Source organism: Tupaia chinensis, unplaced genomic scaffold (assembly GCF_000334495.1).
Source record: "Tupaia chinensis unplaced genomic scaffold, TupChi_1.0 Scaffold000479_1, whole genome shotgun sequence".
NCBI lineage: Eukaryota > Metazoa > Chordata > Mammalia > Scandentia > Tupaiidae > Tupaia > Tupaia belangeri.
Window position 1 is genome coordinate 1 of NW_006159991.1, and position 19742 is coordinate 19742.

The 19742-nt window shown below is 40.0% G+C and overlaps 1 pseudogene; it reads right to left on the minus strand.

Annotated features, from left to right (window-relative positions):
* Positions 1-697: 697 nt before the first annotated feature.
* LOC106735675 (60S ribosomal protein L39 pseudogene) lies at positions 698-1086 on the minus strand (annotated as a pseudogene).
* Between the last annotated feature and the right edge of the window lie 18656 nt (positions 1087-19742).

A 19742-nucleotide genomic window follows, 5' to 3' on the forward strand; every position in this document is an offset into this window, starting at 1 on the left:
AAAAAAAAATGTCACATCTTTCGGTTAAATCCCCTCCATCGAAACTTGCAAGAGTCTTTTCACTTTTAGGTACAGAGGTCACAGTAAAATCTAGGAGGGTGTTTTATAGAAAGTATTCCCCCAAAATAGAAAGTGTTCCAACTGCGGTAGTAGTTCTCACCCTCGGGCTGCTTGCTCACAGTGGTCGGACTTCCTTCCTCCCACACTAAATGTTCTGCAGCATCACATCGCCTGACAAAGCTGAGCCCCTCCGCCCACGCGTTTTGGAAGCAAATGCAGCATAGTCTCCCGGGTCTTTGAGTCCTAGTGATCTGGTCCTGGGCCTAATTTAGGAGTCTGCACCTTTCCTTTAGCTTCGGCTGGTGTCTGTCTGCACGCTTACTTCATAAGCACCACTCAGCATTAAGGGGAGATTTAAGAAAGCTGACTCAGCAGTCTTTTTCTACATATTAACCTGCAGGACAGTGCTGGTTCCGCCTGGTCACAGCTCCAATGACTTCGGTGTATTGATCCCTGGGTACCTGTGCACTCACCTGGAAAGATATTCCTACTCATTCAGAAACTGCCCCTCCTCCCCAAAAAAGTACTAATACTAATGCAGAACATGAAGACAAAGAGAAAAAAACATTTTTTTCAATAAAACATGCCCCACTGTCCAAATCATGGTGACATTTACAGCATAAGCATGTGTGCCATATCAGTCGCCTCCTCGCAGACCCAGTTTGGTTCTTCTCCAATGTCTCTTCGTGGAGCTGTATCTGGTCTTATTACCAGTTTTCATCCAAATCCACTGGAGAATGGGACGATTCTGCTTCTGCTTCTTGGCCAGGAATCACTTAATCCTGAACGTCATGTGTGAAGACAGGCGAGAGACGGAGCACACACACCAGATCGCAATGGTGGAAGAAGATACCCAACGCAAGTCAATTTTATGACACTTTTATCTAAATAATCTGGATCTCTAGTCTTCCCCTTTTATTTTTTCCTTGTTAAATGACTAAGTTGTAAACTTAATTTTACAAAGCACAGAAAGTCAATACTGTTGACGTCTACCCAGGCTTCACAATCTGCAGGCTGCCGAGACATGTCTATGGCACAGGAAGGACATCAGGTATTATGTGCGCTTTGCTGTCCTTTGGTCCATTTGTTCAGCACTCTAAAGACACCTTGCTGTGGACTATGAACCTACCGTATCATCATTTCAAATATGCTGCCTTCCTCAAGAGTTATAGATGAAAGGATTGATAATCAGGACTGATAGTCCTGAGTCCTCTCCAGTCAAATTACTTTATTTTTCTATGAGCGTTTGGTGAATACGAACACTTTATTCAACATTGAGATCATTCCTATGGGCCAGGTTGTCATCCCAGATATCCAGGACCCTGCACAAACTTCAGGGCAGCCCGTGAGCCCCTTTTTCCGACTCCAGGAGCATGAACACGTCCCCCACATCAACGGGGCCTTTCACATTGTGGATAATGGAGCAGCTAGTGTCGTCCGAAGATTCCACATGCACCTGGGTCACTGTCCCTGAAAGTCAGTCCTGCCCAGCACTTTGGTGACCCTGGCTAACTTGAAGGGCTGCCCTCAGTTAGTATTCATGAATGGCGTGTACTGGGGGCTGTTGGGAGGAAAGCTGGTTTTACTTTTTCTTTTTTTTTTTTTGAGAGAGAGATTTTTGCTTTTGGGTACTCCCTGAAGAGACAGAGAAAGATAGAAATGTAGAAATCACCCCAAAATCCTCTGGGAATTTTGGATAGGCAGGCACAACGCCTTGTTTGGTTTTTTATTTTCGTTTTTTGGGGTTTTGTTATTTTTTTTTGGTTTTGGTTTTCTCTGGGTTTTTTTGTTTGTTTGGAGAGATTTTTGCTATAGGACACATGCATTCGCTCTCCAGAGAGACAGAAAGCAAAAAATCACCCCACTCCTACCCCTGGCAGATGACCACATGGCAAGCCCTTCTCCTCCATTCTCCTCTAGGGGGTTTAGGCATGTTCATATACACCCTGCATAAGTTTAAGTCAGGAGTCTGGGACTCAGACTATGGCTTACTACACGGGAGTCCAGCAACATAACCCTATGCCATCTGCTGGTTCCCGCCCTGTGTATTTTAAGCCCTAGGATTTGGGACTCCAACCACTGTTGTGTGGGAGTCAAATATCTTTTTTTTTTTAATTATTTTATTTAACTTTCTTTGTCTCTTTATTTATTTATTTATTTATCTATTTTAATTTAACCAGTGAGGGACAAAGTGAGTGAGATAGAGAGAGAGACAGAAAGTAAGAAACCAAGCTGCCAGGTTCTGGACTCAAACCATAGTCAGCCATGTGGGAGTCCAGAGCCTCTAGTCACCATGCCACCTGCCGGCCCCAGGAGTCCAGCATCTTATCTTTTATATTTGTTTTTTAAATAGTCATCTTCACCTTTTTCAGAGAGGTAAAAAAATATTCTTATATTTTTATCCAATGCTATCAAAACATATAATTACTAAAATCTAGAAAAATTATTTTTAAGTTGCTAGAGGACAAAAAGGACTTCCTGAAGCATCCGCAAATCACATGCTTTCTTTCTTTGTACTTGACTGCTATACATCAGAAGCGGATATTCTTCATTTTTATATTTTCAAATAAAATATAACGACATACTTGCTAGGGAAAAATAATTCTCAGACATATGGAACATTTTCAGGGAAATATTTGTTTTTTCAAAAGTGAAAAAGAATGCTGCCTACATTGAAACTCACCTGAGGAAAATACTTTTGCTTATGCGTTTCTACATAAAAAAAAGTTATATATCTATAATACTTATACTGTCACACTATTACCTAAATAAATTTAGAGCATAGATCAATGTGGTAAGGTTAAACATTTCCAGAGTCATTCAAATAACAATAAAACAAGTTACCTGTCTAAAACAAATGGCGTACTTTTAAAGGTAAAACTGCATTTCAAAAAAAAAAAAAAAAAGGACCAGCAGTCCAGCAGTTGGCGTAATATTTATTTTAAAAAGCATAGCATAGTGATTACAAAAGATAAGCACTTCCATAGAATCAATATTAATTAGACAATCTTCCACAAAATAAATTCAAGATAGGATCTGCAAGATGCTCAATCTTAGATAAAACTTGAAAAAATTTCCTTTGGCAAAGAACAGAACAAAGTATCCTTTAATTTCCTAGATATGTTTGTGATATGCTTTGTACTGGCAATCTTTTTGGGTTTGTTTTCTCAACTGAAAATGTATGAAAACTGTTTTTTACGATTTAAAGTTTCAGTCGCTTCGAAATTTCAGTCATTTCAGTTCAGTCATTTCAGTCTTTCAGTCAAAAACGTGAGAGGTAAATAATACAAGAACGATTGACCCGAGTGAGTTCATAGAAAGCATTTCCCATTTTCATTTATATGTATCATTTCTTAATTTTCAAAATAAAAAACTAGGGACCCATGGGTAGCATGGTGGTTGGGGCACGGGATTCCCACATAGCCAACTGCGGTTTGAGTCCCAGACCCAGCAGCTTGAGGATCACACTGGACATATGCACCTGTTGGCCCAGGATCGTGAGGGGAGAATAGAGGAGACGGGATTGCAGCATGGCAGTCCCTCCTGGGGGAATGAAGACAAGAAGGTCAGAGTCAGATAAAGAGATGTGATAACAGAAAGATAGATTTAAAGATGCTATGCAGAGGCCAGCAGGTGACATGGTGGTTAAAGGCACTGGACTCCCACATGGTCTACCACAGTTCAAGTCCCAGACCTAGCAGCTTGCTTTCTTACTTTCCTTATCTCTCTCTCACTCTGTCCCTCTCTGGTCAAATTAAAATAAATGAATAAACAAATGGAGTAAAATAAAATATTTTTAAAGAAAAAATGCTATGTAACCGGCTTTCAGATGGAGGAAGGGGCCACAGCATGAGGAATTTAGGAGGCCTGGGGAAGCTAGAAAAGGCAATGAAAAGGATTCTCCCCAAAACCTCCAGAAGGAATGCAGCCCTGTTGACACCTTGATTTTAGCCCAGTAAAAGCCATTTTGGCTTTTACTACAAAAATCTATAAACTGAACAAGAATTGTTTTTTCCCTATTTTAGGTTTTTGCCGAAGAACATGTTTGTTTGTCAGAGAGAAACAAAGAGGGATGGAGAGACAGAAAGTGAGAAATTACCCCCAGGGGTGATGGCCACACTGCAATCCCTTCTCCTTCATTCTTCTTTCAGGATATTAGGCACACACATACACGCACCCGGAGTGATTTTTTTTCTTTCTTTTTTTATTTTAAGAAGGATGTCTACTATAGGGTATGTGGACTTGCTGGGGAGACAGAAAGACAAAGAGACATAAAACAAGAAATCACTCCCCTAGGGGTGATTGCCATGCCATAAGCCCCTCTCCTCTATTCTCCTCACAGGATTTTGGGCATGCGCGCACATGTGCCCAGTATAAGTTTGAAGTTGCCCAGTTCAGGGCTTGAACCACCGTGGACTACATGGGAGTCCATAGATGTAACCATTATGCCATCTACTGGTCCCCCACAAGAAGGATTTTCAAGCTGCTAGGACTGGGACTCAAACCACATTCATCTCTGTGGGAATACAACACCTTAACCACCACTCCACCTGCTGGCCCCTCAGTTTTTTATTTTTTAATTACAAGTCTTTGAGTATAGTACCTATTGAATATATTGTGCTAAATCTCTGAAAAAGGGACACACAGTTACCATGTGTCTAATAAATAAAAATTATTATCTAGGGCAAGCCAGTGAAGTGGTGATTAAGGCAGCTGGATCTGCCAGAGTTGATTGCACATTTCAAGTCCTGGTTGAGGCACCTTGAAAAAACATGTTGGGCACAAGTGAGTGCATGCCCAAAATCCCAAAAGGAAAAACGGAGGAAGAGTGATTACTGCATGACCATCCCCCATGGGGAGCACTCTCTCTCTCTCTCTCTCTCTCTCTCTCTCTCTCTCTCTGAAGAAGAAACAGAGGAAGAGTGATTACCACATGACCATCTTCCATGTGGGTTCTCTCTCTCTCTCTCTGACTCTCTCTCTCTCTCTCCCCCTCTAGCAAATTAATTTTTAGAAAGTCATCCAGGTTAATTATACTGACCCCCAATTACCTCATCACATAATCATAGAACCATCCTTTATTATTTCTACTACTTGTGAAAGTTCATCTTTGTGAACTTACTACTGAAATGTTTCAGCGCTTGATTTTCTGATGTTTTCGGGATTCGCTGCACTTACGTGATTGCTTTATGTAGCAACAAATGACAGAGACATCATAAAATTCAGATGAAGGAAACATTCTTATTACTTGGGTTCAATAGCTATTTGGAAACATGTAAATTAAAGTCTGCTCTAAAAATACATCCTCTTATCAGCCTGAATCAGAAATATATCTTTTTTTGCTCATTGCTTTAGCATCTTCTACACTTGGAGCAAACATATTCAATTTCTTTTTACTGAGGCACATAATCATAAAATATGTAATAAACATAAAGCATTTATTATATATCTACAAATATTATTCATTCCTGTTTTATTAAAACAATTATTATTAACTTCCATGGCAGTGGGTTCCATGTAAATAACTAAATAGTAATTTTCCAAAATAGGAAATCTTGGTCAATGTGATGTAAATGCAAGTTATTTCAATAAAGTCTGCTAGGAGTAACTTCATTTTTTTTCCACTGGAACTCTTCATTTAATGTTGTCCTTCTCAGTGAGTTTTACATGTGAAATTTAAAAACCACAAGACTAGGAGACACAAATCTGCTATTATCTGAGTGGTGCATGTCTGTACACTGATTGTAAGAAATTCTTTTATTTAGAAAAATACTGCAGAAACTAGTGCTTATATTCGATCACTGAGGAGCTCTCTATGAATAAGGAAGGGAAATTGGGGAAATAAGATTCCTGAGTATTAAACCAACATGTAAAAGGCAAGAGCATCGGTGGCATCAGGGGCACAGCCAGTAACATACTGAGTGCAGTTAGAAGCCACGTGGCCACACAGAGGTGGATGCCCAACGATTCAACTTGGAACATGCTGAGCATGTGCAAATCCAAGGTCCTGGTGAGCTGGAGGGCGGGGGGTGGGGGGGAGAGGTTCATGGCATGATGAGATCCTTCAAAGGTGCTTCTCTCTCTCCTCTCTCTCTCTCTCTCTCTCTCTCTCTCTCTCGTGCACATATTCTATATCATGAATAAAATAACTTTTAAAAGGGACAAATGCAGATAGTAATATATGCAGCTACCTAAAAGAGACAGAACATCTATATTCTTGGTGCAGAAGGATTTGATGTAACCTAATTAATATGGAGGCCGAGATTCTCAGCTATGTGGTCAGTTATAAAGGTACAGACAAGAGAGAATATGTGGCCAGCAAGTGGTGTGGCAGTTAAGGAGCTGACTCAGGACCAGCAGACGGCATAATGGTTATGTTGCTGGACTCCCACATAGTTGACTGTGGTTCTAGTCCGGAACCTGGCAGCTTACAACTCTCAGCAGGCACAAGTGCACATGCGCACAAAATCCAAAGAGGAGAATGGAAAAGAAGGGATTGCAGCATGGCCATCCTCCTTGGGGGTGATTTCTTGCATCCTGTCTATAGCAAATTTAAAAATAATAATAATAAAATTAAATATTTTTAAAAAGATACACAGACAAGCAATGACAATGTTCCTCTAAACACTATTTAGAGAAGAGAGAGTATTAACCAGGAACCTTTCTTTTAATGGGTAAAATGTGCTTTTTTCTAAGCAGATGGGAATAACCTTGTTAAGAAGACTGAAAATATTTAAGATATAGGAGAGAAAAGGGATAACCTCGGGTTTTCTGAGAATACAAGTGCTGGGACAGAAAGCACAAGTGGAAAAAAAGGACCTTGGGTAGGAAGAGAGACAGACCTTCTACTGTAACACAGGGAAAGGAGGTTAAAATGAGTATATAAGGAGGTGGGGTTAGAGATTAGGTATACGGCTATGCCATCTGGAACCGGCCCAATTTCCTCTGATCTCAGACATAAGGGTCAGGCCTTGTGACTACTTGAATGGGAAAGTAGGTGCTACTGGGTTTACGTGCAGGAACCTCCCTGACCATACTAGCACATGCATGCCCGTAATCCCAGCTGGCTGGAACTGGGAGTAGACCACAGCATGAAGGTTCTATTGGGGGGAGAGAGGAGAGTTTCTCTCTTCCTCTCTCTCTTTCTCTCAAGAAATAAATAAATAAAGTTAAAAAAAAAAAAAGTTGAGCAGTTGGGCAAGCCCTGTGGCCTAATGGTTAAGGGAGTTGATTCACACACGGCCAACTATGCCAGGAGCATGTACGTGCACGCCGCAAATCCCAATAGGATGGAGAAATGGAGGATAAGGGATTGTGGCATGACCATGTCTCAGTGCGGGGTGCTTTTTCCCTCCCCCTTTCTCTCTCTGCCAAGTGCACATGCCTTCTGATAAAAAAAAAAAAAATTTTTTTTAAAGTTAAAGTACTTTTTTTTTTTTTTGAAGAGGTTTTTTAGCTATAGGGTGCGTGCGCTCGCCAGACAGACAGAGAGAGACAGAGAGAGAGAAAGTGAGAAGCAAAAAGCACCCCGCACTGAGACATGGTCATGCCACAATCCCTTATCCTCCATTTCTCCATCCTATTGGGATTTGGGGCGTGCACCCAGCGTGAGTTTAAGCCACCGGGTCCGGGACTCGAACTGCTATCAACTACATGGGAATCCAGCAACATAGCCATTATGCTAACTGCTGGTTCCAAGTTAAAGTACTTTCTATCTAAAAGTTTCTATTCTCTCAGAAAGTAAGGAGTGGAGACCAGCAGTTAGCGTAATGGCTATGTCGCTGGATTCCCACGTAGTCGATTGCGGTTCGAGTCCCAGACCCGGTGGCTTAAACTCACGCCGGGCGCGTGTGCATGCGTGCCCAAGATCCCGAGAGGAGAATGGAGGAGAAGGGATTGCGGCGTGGCCATCCCCCCTGGGGGGGGTGATTTCTCGCTTTCTATCTCTCTGTCTCTCTCTGTCTGTCTGGCGAGCACACACGCCCTATAGCAAAAACCTCTTAAAAAAAAAAAAAAAGAAAGAAAGGAGTGAAATCATCTGCTGGATATGGAGATAAGAAAGTAGTAGTTTGATTTTTTTTAAAACTTAATAAAGATTAGTCTAGCAGTAGCAATATTTCTCTTTTGGGGCTAGCTTTCGGCTAGTGCTCAATTTGATTCAAGATATGTGGAATAGAATATTTTTATATTTACATAAATAAAGGAAAATATGCTTTAATTATGTCACATCACAAATTGACTAGACTCCCCTTCCTTCCCACCCCCCAGAGGGCCCGTGTGCTTGACAGAAAGAGAGATAGAGAAAGCATCCCCAGGGTGTCAGCAGGTGACACAGTGGTTGTGGTGCCGGACTCCCACACGGCTGACTGCAGTTTGAGTCCTGAAGCTGGCAGCTTGCTTTCTCACTTTCCCTCTCTCTCTGCTCTCTGGTAAACTCACATGCCCTATAACAAATTAAATTAATAATAATAATAAAATAAATCTTTTAAAAGAGAGAGAGAAAGAGAGAAAGCATCCCCAATGAGACGTGGTCACGCTGCAATCCTTTATCCTTATTTTTCCATCCTTTCAGCATGTGGAGTATACATGTACATGTGCCTGACGTTTTTTAAAAGAGGTTTTTGCCCTAGGGCATGTACATTTGCCAGAGAGAGAGAGATGGAGACAGTGAGAGGGAAAGTGAGAAATCACCCCCCAAGGGGAAAGGCCATGTCTCAATCCCTTCTCCTCCATTCTCCTCCCAGGATTTTGGGCATGCTCACATGAACATGCGCCCACCATAAGTTTCAAGCCACCAGGTCCAGGACTTGAATTGCAGTTGGTCATGGTGGAATCCAGCTATGCAACCACTACACCATCTGCTGGCCCCCCTGGTATGTTTTTTCAAGCCACCTTGGCCAGGATTTGAACTGCAGTTGGCCATGTAGGTTACATGCACAGTATGTGACCACTGCACAGCCTCTCACATAGTCTTGAAAACAAACTTGTGGACGTTTGTATCTCTTATGATTTTTTATATATTTTCTTTATTTCATTACAGTATGGTAGTAACATAACTGGGATAACCTGGGCTTCACTTTGCATTTTTTAAAATTTATTACTTTCAGGAAAAAGAGGGACAGAGATAGGTGCCTTGACAGGGTATAACCATGCTTCTCTCAGTCTCCCAGAGACCTGGGATCACAGGTATGTGCAGTATGCCTAACTGTTCAACTGAACCCAGGATTTGAACCTGGGCTTCCCATGCGGTTCTAATGTCACACAGTGGTGTCCTACTGCTTTGCACCATGTGGCTGGACTTCATTTTGCATTTCAACTGTATTGTAGAAAACATTTTCTTTTCTTTTCTTTCTTTCTTTCTTTTTTTTTTTTTTTTTTTGAAAGGTTTTTGCTATAGGGTGCATGCACTCACCAGAAAGACAGAAAGAGACAGAGAGATAGAAAGCGAAAAATCACCCTCCAGGGGGGATGGCCACGCCACAATCCCTTCTCCTCCATTCTCCTCTCAGAATATTGGGCACACACACAATGTGCTCAGCATGAATTTAAGCCACTGGGTCTGGGACACGAAACGCAGTCGACTACATGAGAGTCCAGCAATGTAGCCATTACTGCATCTGCTGGTCCCTATAGAAAACATTTTGTACAATGGTGTCTATTTTTGTTTGTTTTGGTCTTTTATCTATGTTGTACACACACACACACACACACACACACACACACACACACACACACAAAGACAGTCAATGGATTTTCAATCAGAAACTAGTGGTTTGATCCCCTCATGGACTCAGTGACTAGCTATTGTACTCAGTAGAATTTGGCTTGACTGCAAATGACAGAAAGCCCCAAGTAGAGTGGTTTAAGTAGAGTAAATGTTTATTTCTCCTCATTTTAAAGTTTAAGTGGGCAGTCTAGAGCTGCTATGCTGCCTTGTAAAGAGATCCTCTATCACAATGTGAGGGTTCAAATTCATTGCCCAAGATGGCAGCCCCTGTGTTCCAGGAAGGAGTCAAGGAAGAGTGACAAAGGGCGTGTATGAGTCTTCTCTTAAAGAGGGCTCTCAAGCTGTCAAAGGATGGCTCCACTTTTATCTCATTAGCCAGCATTTAGCTATATGGCAGCTCAAAGGGGTCTAGAAGTGTTCACTGGGAGAGGTCACATGCTTGGCTAAAAATTCTATTGTCTGGAAGAAAAGAAACAGATCAGGGATGTTGAGTATATTTTTTCTTGTTGAACATAGCAGAGCATAAACAGAGTACTAAGCTCAAAAATCAAAGAAAAATTGTTTAAAATAATACTTAGGAAATATCCCTACTGTCTGTCACATTCTACTACCGCCTTTGTTGATTTCTCCTGTTTTTGAGTTTGCAGAGTATAGCCTTTTGTTTCTCTGTTTTGTTTGATAAAGCCTTTCTTCACAAATTTGACAGATATATTCTGATCTGGGAAGATTAGCAGTTTGTTTCAAACTCTAGCTAATGAGAAAATTATTGGGCTGTCGGGAAAATCGCCATGACTTTGTTCATTTATTGTACATCTATTTGTTCATACATGCCAAGAGAATCAGAAATGGATTTGTAATGTTTACAAATGCCAAATCGCAACAGTTGTAGGAGAGAAAACCAGTGACTTTTCCTCACTCATTACAAGGCTCGTGGCTCAGCCCACTATAACAAAAAACAGATTAACAAGAGAAAAGCAAACACATTTCTTTAATGTAAGTTTTATGTTACATAGAACCTTCAGAAATAAACACCCAAAGAAAAAGGGAAATTGTATATTTTTACGGACAGTTGTGCAGACATTTGATTAAAAGACAAAACATATGATCTAATGTAATAAATGGGGGGAGCTTAGCAACGTCTTGTTCAGATTTTTCTCTGTGTCTTCATTCCTTTCCTTTGGACACAGACCTCTGGAATGAGGGTCTTGTGGCCTACTTTTCAGGAAGGTCAGAGAATTATTTTACGGTCTATTTCAGGGTAGAAAGGTGAGAGAGAATGTGAGGGAAACCTCTTCTTTCTGCCATTTTCTCAAATGCCAAGGTGCCATATTTTGGAAGTAGCATAACCTACGCTCTATCATTGTTATTGCATTGTTCGAAGGCCCTAGGTATACAATCCACCCTCTGTTAATAAAAAGCAGAGCATTACATGACCAACTAAATCATATACAGTGTTTTAATCAAATTTAAATTAAATTCTTCACAGAATCTAAGTTACATATATTCTTAATAGAATCTAACTTTGCATTTAAATTTATTGTGCAAAATATTAGGTTGTTGGGAAAATCATGACTCTTTTCTACGTTTTTCTATGCAAAAAAGCATCATGACTTTCCAACAATCCAATAATTGGATGATATAGTGTTCATTTGTAAAAATATTTTAAGTTTATTCTTTTATTTCTTCTATGAGTGAGAGAGAAAAAGAGAGAGACAGCACCTCCAACAGGATCTTGATACCATGATCCACCCATGGCTTCAGCCAGCTCAGAATCATGGGACTATGAGTGCCCCGCCCACTCTGGGAGGACTCCAGAGGCGAACTGGGAACCTTTTACATGGACCAGACTTGCAGAGCATCATGTTTAACCAGTATGCCACTGTCTGGCCCCAAAATATCTTATTTTAAAATTTTAAAAATTAAAACAGTTTCCACTAATGGAAGTTGATTTAGTAAACTCAAAGTTAAAGCAGAATCTTCCAGTATGAAATATTTTCAGAGAACAAAATTGAAGCAGAGATTTTTTTAAAAATAATTATTTATTTTATTTTATTTATTCATTCATTTATTTTCTAATTTGACCAGAGTGAGACAGAGGGTGAGAGAGAGAGGAAGTTAGAAAGCAAGCCACCAGATTCAGGACTCTAACCCTGGTCAGCCATGTGGGAGTGTCCAGCGCCTTAACCATCACGCCACCTGCTGGTCCCCCGAAGCAGAAATTTAAAACTCTTTTCATTATTGCCATAATTTTTAAGGGTGGTTCTTTCTTAGGTTACTTTTATTATTTTTTTTTTCTTTTTTCACCTCTTCTTTCATGATTTTCCAGAACTTTCTGTAATAGTAGAATCTTTAGAAAGGTAATGTATCACCTTATTATTGATGATTTGGATCTCCCTGGAATGAGCATTTAGTGTACAACTTGATGATAAAATCTGAGATGAAAAGGCACAGTCATTCGGGTCTTTCTTGGAAGTTCTTCTAGCTTGTCTATTTTATTTGACTATTACATCATATGGTCAGAATACAGAATGTGTTTGTCTATATTGAAACTGTTATCATGATACATTGAGCCATTAATATATTAGTATTCTATAATAAAATAAAAATTAAACCTGAACTATGTAACAGATCAGTTTTCAATTGCTCTGAGGAATAAAAACAAACATTAATGGTTGAGGATAGGCTCCATACATTAAGCTCCCCCTGCCCCAACCTGCCTTTGCCCTATCTCCCTGAGAGCTGGCTGCTGGTCCAGCTGGGCCATGTGAACATCTCATGACCATTCCCTTACCTCAGAGAATCAAACCCCCCATCAACACCCCTAGATCCAAGGCACTAAATTAATGTACAAGCCCTAGCAATTCTACTAATCAATAACTTGACCATCATCATCTTCAAGCAACGTATGTGAAAACCAGATCCCTGTGTTGGAGACAAGGAGTCTATGTGGATCACATAGGTAGTATATGTACCCTTTGATCTGTAACATATATAACTTGAGCCTATGTTCATGGCAGCATGGACCAATCTCTGCCCACCTGTCGCGGAGCTTCCTTAGCAAGTAAACTCATGGCTTCCCCTGCTGGTCCTCTCGGTGCTGAACAGATAAACATTATAAGCAAACCTTCTCAGATTTGGGGCTCCCCCCTTACAATGATTCACCTCCATCTAGAGCATTTCTATTTTAAGAAGGTGTGGAATCAGGCTAGCACAGTGGGTACAGCCATTAAGCACTGTCCATAAAAAGCTGCATCATGCATTGCTGACATGGGTTCCAATCTCAGCCTCAGCAGCTTGAAAACCACACTGGGTGCATGTCCATACATACCACATCCTGATGGAATTGAGAAATGGAGGAAAAAGGATTTTCAACATGACCATGCCCCACTGGAGTAGTCTCTCCCCCTCACGCCTTCGGTCATGGCACCCTTTGGCAATTAAAACAAAAGAGGAGGGTAGTATTCTTTTGTTTTTATTATTCAATTAAAAAATGTTAATATAAGACATTTTCATTTAAAAAAAAAACACTATTATAAGGTGAAAAGCACAAATATATTCCCCTTTCTCCAATGTCATTACTCTGAATTTTAATAGGTATGTCCAAAATGCCCTCTAAAAGATTTTGTATTAATTTATTATCCAGTGTATTAAGCATATTTAAAACTAATGGGCTTAGTAACTTGCTATTCATTTACTCAGAATCCTTCCATATTTATTGGTTATTAATTTAATTTAGTTTCACAGCCTCTCTATGAGATCAACATACCAATCTCCCAATTTTATTTTATTCTATACTTCTTTCATTTTCCAGAGGGTTTGTGCAGTAGCCAGAAAAAGACAGACAGAACATGAGAGGGAGGGGGAGAGAGCACTCTTCCCTCAACAGAATGTGGCTATGCCTCAATCTCTTTTCCTCCATTTCCACCGCCTGTCAAAATTTGGGGCATGTATGCACATACACCCAGTGTTTTTCAAGCTCTGGGGTCAAGATTTTAATCATGCAGTCAGCCATGTACAATCTGGCTCCTTTAACCACCAGGCCACAGGAATGACCTCTAATCTCCCAATTTTTTAAACCTAAAACAAAAGTGAACAGACTTCCAGGTACTCAATGGTAACTCTATGCTTTGCTAGGAACTGAACTTAAAACTTCCTATACCTTGTGGTAACATTATCTAGTCACTGAGCTATATTCTCCAGTTAATCCGTTTAAAAAAAAAAAAAAACTTACCAGAATTTACTTTATAAAATATGAATATTGAGAACTTGATGAACATCAAACACCAACTATTCCTTTAGTTAGCAAATTTGTTCTCTTAGAGTAAACATCAAATTTATACAACCAATTTGGTATCATCCATACATATATATATATATATATATGTGTGTGTGTGTGTGTGTATATATATGTCAATTGGGACTCATTAGCCACCAGTTATGGAGACTAATAAAAAAAAAATCCACTAACAGAAGGCTTATCACCCTGGAAACAATGCAGTTCCTGTATTTTGGAGATTTGGGGAAATACTTTAATTTTATATCTTATCACAAAATCTCTGTGGTACCTGAGTAGCCACTGTGCTTAGTTGTACATTATTACTTGAGAGACAAAAAAGCACCTCTGGTGTAAATAGCTCTGACTTCGAAAGCTCAGCCCTGACCTCAGCTGTGACAGTCACTCCATTCAGTTTCCAGGAACTAGATAAAGCTTATGTGAGAATTAAAGTTACAGCTTTGTGCTTTACAACTTTGCTCAGCCAGAAAAGTCTGATGACCAGAACTGTCTCTCCTAATATCCCTTAGGCCATCAAATCATGCCCATAGTTCTCACTCAAATGTTTTAAAAGAGGCTCTCTCCCTGCTGCTATTACCTCTTATGTTCACACTTGGCCTTAACAAGATGAACTTAGAGTAGAGATTTATAGCACAGGGACACCTCTGAGTAAGAAAAATAATAATTGTTGAACTAAACAATAAACCAGTTCTAGTAACAGCTATAGACCAAATTGTCAAATTCCCATTACATTTATTTTTTAAAGAATTTTTTATTTTATATTTATTCCTTTATTTTATTTTAATTTGACCATAGAAAGACACAGAGAGAGAGTGGGAAAGTGAGAAAGGAAGCCACCAGGTCCAAGACTTGAACCGTGGTCAGCGTTGTGGGAGTGTCCAGCGCCTCAACCACCACGCCACCTGCCGGTCCCCACCAATTCCCATTAAATTTAATTCTCTAAGGCCAAATCTAAAGGATTAGAATTGCATTTATTGAACTGATATTCATAGTTTTCTGCAAGGTTGTCCTTGGATGAGAAGTGGAAATGTCAAAAACTAATCTGGTTATTTGGGGAATATCCAGATAGCAGTATGAAAGTGAAAGTTGAGGCCATGTAAGTACAACCTCTATGTCTTAAGAGTATGTAAAAAGTAAGAAAGAGACTGAGCTTTCGTACCAATTTTGTTTACCTCATAAAAATTTCATCGTTCTTTCACAACTCTGCATTCTCTCATTTTGATGCCTCTCTATCTTTACTATTAAATCGTAATGGTAGGGGCCAGCGGGTGGCATGGTGGTTAAGGCACTGGACTCCCAGATAGCTGACTGTGATTCGAGTCCTGGACCTGGCAGCTTGCTTTCTCACCTTCCCTCTCTCTCTGGTCAAATTTAAATAAACAAACAAACAATCAAACCCTAATGGTTTGTGATGGTTTCTGCAGGTTTGGACTGGGCTGGATTCAAGGAGGCTCATGCAGATCTGGCATGTCTTTGTTTCATTGTGCATTTGGGTAAGAAGTAACATTGCTGGTAGATCTAGGAATAGAGTCAGAATAGTAATAGTCTATGGGTATAGAGTCAGAATAGTCTAGTGTGTAGATGAGCAGATGGGAACCGACCTTGCTTGGATGAGCTGGAGGAAAAAAAAAAAAAAGAAGGAAACTCCGACTTCAGTGAGTGGTCACTTTGTTTTCTGCTTTAACCCTGTCCTCTGTGGCTCTGGAGTAAGACACAGCAGGCTTGGAATTCCAGCTCTATAAAGTTAAAAAGGAACTTGGGCAAATTACTTAGCTTCTCAGAGTACCAGTTCAGTTATGTGAGAGATGAGGATTAAATGACTATCATGTAGATTATAGGTTAAATTTGTATGTCTGACACATGGAAGTCGTCAAACAGTAGAAAACATTACCAAACTGCCAGACAAGACATGAGCCATTTTTATCGCCTGTCCCTCTTATTAAATAAACTCTACCAACTGGTCTGGAACCGGATAAACATGCAGAGCTAGTCTAAAGTTCTTAAAGAGAGAAACTGGACAGTTTACTCATTCATTCAACAAGCAGAAGCACAGAGAAGGATGAACGCAAAGACAACAGGTTAAGAGGAGAATCACGTACACACACCACACAAGGTAGGAGAAGATGTGCCACGAGAGAAATTCAGATAAAGTCTTCTGTAGCCTTGAGGAAAATAAGTGTTTCCTTCAGTTTAATTATCAAAAAAATTTGAGGGAAAAAGTAAGTCTTAAGCAGGGTGCTAATGGGTAAATAGGCAGAGTATGTATATGATATGATGACTAATGCAACTTGACCAGAGCATGGCATAAATGAAGGAGTCAAGTGTGAGACAGATTCAGACCAGAATACAGAGGCATCACAAGGCCAGGATACAGAATTTGAGATTTTTGTGCAGAGGGTTAATGACTGATATGGTAACAGTTTAACTAGGAGACAGTGCTCCTAAAAGCTTTGTGAAAGAGAGGCTAGAGACACCAAATGTAGTTAGGAGGTTGCACAGCGATCCAGGTGAAAGATTGTGAAGTGCTAACCTAAAGCAAGAGCAATGGAATTGGAGAAGAAATGAATTCAAGAGTTGAGGGAACTAGAATGTATGAGGATTTTACTAATAGTAATTAGAGGAAAAGGAGGAGGGTAAAGTAGTCGGTATTTCTAGCTTCTTATTTTCATTATTACTATAAAAATGTATGTTCTGGGGCCAGTTGGTGGCCTGGTGATCAAAGAGGCTGGGTCCCACATAGCCAACTAAGAAACTGGAGTCCTGGACCCTGCAGCCTAAGAAACGTGCCAGAGAGCACATGCACACGTGCCCAAAATCCTGACAAAGAGGAAAGGATGGAAGAGAAGGGACTGTGTCGTGACCATCTTCCATGGGAGGGGGCTTTCTCACTCCCCCTCCCTATTTCTCCCAGTGAATGCACACAGCCTCTAACAAAGTTTTTTTTTTTAGGATTTTTGACAAAGGGCTTGCGCACTCACTAGAAAGAGATGGAAAGAGGGAATGTGGGAAATGTGCGCTCCACCCCTATCCCCAAGGAGATAGCCATGCTGCAATCTCTTCTCCATTCTCCTCTTGGGATTTTTGGGCATGCATGCGCATGTACCTGGGGTGATTTGAAAGCCACTTGGTCCAGGGCTTGAACCACAGTTAGTCATGTGGGTGTTCAGCTCCTTAACCACCATGCCACCTGCTGGCCCTCATCCTCTAAAAAATTTTTTTTAAAAAGTATGTTCTGATTCCACCTTTATTTTCATTATAATAAAAGACTATTTCTGGGGCTGGCAGGTGGCAAGGTGGTTAAGGGACTCCCACATGGTCAACTGTGGTTCGAATCCCAGACCTGGTGGCTTGCTTTCTCACTTTCTCTCTCCTGCTCTCTGTCCTCTCTGGTCAAATTTAAGTAAGTAAATAAATAAATAGTTAAATAAAACAATTCTTTTTTTTAAAAAAAAAGGACTATTTCTTTTGAGCTTCATGTCAACATAAGTGTTTAAAAAATGTGGGATGTTTGACAACTAATTTTATCATCCATCAACATTGTTTCAATATAAAATAAAATAAAAGTTATTTCTATGTTTGACTTGTCTGTGTATTCTTCCTAAAAGTATTGAACTGTTATCATTCCTAGAAAAGGATTCTCAATCCTGGTTGTTCATTAGAATCTTCTGGGAAACATTTTAAAATTCCAGTATCTGAACAAATCAACCAGAATCTCTGGGAACTGAATTTGGGCATGCGTACTTTCATTTTAATCTCCATAGTAAATTCAATGTGCAGCTTCACTTGAAAACTACTAACCTTGAACAAGATACATTTTAGTCTCTCAATGAGTACACTTGCTCTCATTGCTATTTATTCTGTGTGAAACTCACCAAGCAGTCCCACTCACCATAGTGCAGACAGCAGGGCACCACTGCACAATGCTGGAGCCATATGGGTGGGCCCAGATTTGGATCCCAGCCTAAACATGCTGGGCACACCCATGATCCTGGCTGGTTGGAAGGCTGGGGGTAGGTGAAGCAAAACCATTTCTACATCTTAACTGAGGGACAATTCCCCAGAATTCCTTGATGTTTAAGGCTCCTTAATGGTCTTTCCACACACCACATCACTCCGCCTTGAAAAAGTGACTAATCTCAGCTCCTAATGGAAGTCTTCCTACACACATAAGAAAAACTAATCTGAAGATAGGCACTGTTGGTAGAAGAGAACAAAGACTTAAAGAACGTAAAGACATAAAGATCCTTGGCGAAAGGAACTGTTATATCGATCAATCCAGAACACTTGTTACCACTGAACTTCAGGTTATAGGAGCCAAGAAATTTCCTTATCATTTAAGCCACTTTGAGCTAGGGTTTCTGTTACAGCCAAAAAGATATCAAATTGCATCACAGGTCCTTTATTCTCTTGAAATAAATGGCTGTAGATCTTATCTGTTGATATCAGACTTTAGGAATGACAAAGTGCAAACCTGAAATGTGACATCTTTTATAGGGTATCCAGCAACAATAGTCTTGTCTTAAAAACATAAGACATTTAGAATGTAAGTACTGAACAGCTGTGAAAACCTGGACTTTGAAATCTGACACACTTTCAAGGCATAATCTGACTATCTGGCTCTGTTCTTTCGTTTTGTGTTTAGGAGCTCAAACTACATTACATGAAATTTCCTTACGGTGCTATTTCAGTGAATTTTTAAAAAAGAAAATATCAATAATAGTTCCAAGTTCCAGGTCCTGAGTATGCCCTGAAATGTAATCATACCTGTAATATTACCAGAAACTACTATCATTTATTAAATTTTATGGTTGAAAATATACTAAGATTTCTTTTCTTCAAAAGACGCTTTTTTCTTATTTTTATTTTTATTTTAGATAGGATCTAGCTATGTCATGATCTTACTGCCTCAGCCTCCCACACAGTTGGGACAGCAGGTGTGCTACACACAGGGCTTTTAGAGTGAGTAGTAAGTTAAATCTGGGCCTCCTATGGGCTTTAGTCTGCTAAGTAGGAGGGTCTACCAGTATACACTAATGCGGCTGGGCCAAGATGATATTTTTTTTTTGAGAGAGAGATTTTTGCTACAGGGTATGTCCACTCATTGGAGAGACAGACAGAAAGTGAGAAATCACCCCCCAGGAGGGATGACCATGCCACAAGCCCGTCTCCATTCTCCTCTTGGGATTTCGAGCACACCACACATATGCACCTGGTATGAGTTTCAAGCCCAGCTCTGGGCCTCACATCTCAGTTAGTTGACCATGTGGGAGTCCCAGGCCTTAACCACAATACCACCAGCTGGGCCCAGTCCAAAATGATTCTTAAAGTACACAAGAGTGTGAAAAAAGAGGGGATATAAAAACCATACATCAGAAAGTTTGGAAAGAAGAAATTATAAACAATGGTTAATTTGGTTAGGAGCATGCGGGAAGGGGCTAGGAAGATGAAGGTATTAGGGTAAGACATGTCACTTTTATATCTTTTGTATACTTTCTGAGCTTTAAAATAATATTTTGATTACCTACACATACTTTCATTAAAGTATCACTTCAATTAAAAATAAATTTTATAATTCTAAGATATACTTTTTATCTCCAAATTATTATAGTTTATTATTTCACCAGTGAGAACCTACAAACATGAGAAACTCTCCGTACCATT